Raw genomic sequence first — 1,856 nt, 5'->3', positions numbered from 1 at the left:
TGGAACTAGCTCTGTAGACCAAGCTGGTCTCGAACTCACAGAGATCTGCCTGTCTCTGCCTCCCAAGGAGTGGGCCAATTTGAAGTTAGTCCCTAGAACTCACAAGGTGGAATGAGAGATCTGGCTCCCACAAATTGTCTTCTGACCTACACAGACACACACACATACTATGGTATAGGTACACCCTACTCATTCTTACAAGTAAATAAAGATTATTATTTATTATTATTATTTTGTAGATACATTCTCACTATGTAGACCAGGCTGACCTGTAACACACAGAGATCAGCCTGCGTTTGCCTTCCAAGTGCCTGAATTAAAGGCATACCCAACTATGCCTAAATTTTTTAAATACCATCATTTCCAGATTAGAACAGCCTTTTAAACTAGTAGGGTGCAGAGCCCAGGTCTCAGGCTTTTAATAATCTCAGGTACTCAGAAGACTGAAGCAAAAGGATTACCATGAGTTCAAGGCCAGCCTAAGTTATAGTTAGCTCTAGGTCAGTCTGAGTTGCACAGTGAGACTGTCTCAAATAAATTAATTAAAAAGGACTGGGAAAGCCGGGCGGTGGTGGTGCACGCCTTTAATCCCAGCACTCGGGAGACAGAGGCAGGCAGATTTCTGTGAGTTCGAGACTAGCCTGGTCTACAGAGCTAGTTCCAGGACAGGCTCCAAAACCACAGAGAAACCCTGTCTCGAAAAACCAAAAAAAAAAAAAAAGGAATATAGCTCAGCAGTAGAGTACCTCTTTAGGTTCACTTTTCAGTGCTTAAATAAAGGAACAAGCAAATAAGCCAGGCATGGTGCTACAGTCTTGCAAACCCACTATTTGGGAGGCTGAAGCAGGAAGATCTTCAGTTCTAGTTCAGTTTGAAATATAGAGTGAGACTTCTTTGAAAAACAAAACAAAACACCAAAGCTGTCCTCTAAGGTCCCTGTGTCTAGCATTCCTGGACACCTACTGTGGGCCTGGCAAGTCTAGATGGCAATGGCCTGAATGAATAATCCATCACCCTCACCCGGCTCTTCACTTGGATCCTGAAAGAAGGCTTCTGCTTCCTCCTCTTCACCATCATTGAGCAGCAGCAACTCCTCATGGGGCCACTGGCTATCCTCCTGGTCTTCCTCTACCACAATAGAGGGCAGGCAGGGCTTTGGAGACACCTGCATAAGTACAGCAGGGGTGTTGGGCCCATTTGGAGGAAGAGCCAGTCCCTGGACCAGTAGTACTCACCTGAGCATCCTGCTGATCTTCACATCTGCCAGGCTCCTCTCTGTTCCTTGAGAGAGGATTCGTCAACGGAGGGCTATCTCCAGACCAAGGTCCATCCTTGCTACTTCCTGGCACGAGGGCCATGCTTGTGACTCTAAGAATACAGGGTGCCTGGGTTCCAGGTCAAGCCCCCTGCGCAGTGCCCCGCACAGACTATGCTTTAATCATCTTTGTAGAGGACTCCTTAATCACTGCTGAGGAAAGAACGCTGACATGCTGGGAGATTATGGGCCTTCCAAGGGAGGGGAGAAGCCAAAGAGGAGACACAGGAGCTTTATTCTGCTTACTCCCTGAGACACTGGGGATGGCAGTCAAGGTAGGAGACAAGGGCATCTGGATTAAAGCCCTATAAATAAAGAGCTGTGATGGTGGATTTCCTAACTCCGTGTTTGCTGGTTTTCTCAAGTGGACTTATTTGTATGTTATTTAATGAATGCTCATGTGGCTTTTGCTGTTTCAGCAGAAACCTTTTTATCTATTTACCTTAAATGTTATTTATTTTATAGGTAGAGCTTTTTTTTTTTTTTTTTTTTTTTTTTTTTTTTTTTTTTCCTAGGTGGCCTGCTGCTTACTCTGGGTTCT

The sequence above is a fragment of the Microtus ochrogaster genome, chromosome 8, assembly GCF_000317375.1.
Source record: "Microtus ochrogaster isolate Prairie Vole_2 chromosome 8, MicOch1.0, whole genome shotgun sequence".
NCBI classification, from domain to species: Eukaryota; Metazoa; Chordata; class Mammalia; order Rodentia; family Cricetidae; genus Microtus; species Microtus ochrogaster.
The sequence above is the reverse complement of the archived record's forward strand: the minus strand, read 5'-3'. Positions refer to the sequence as shown.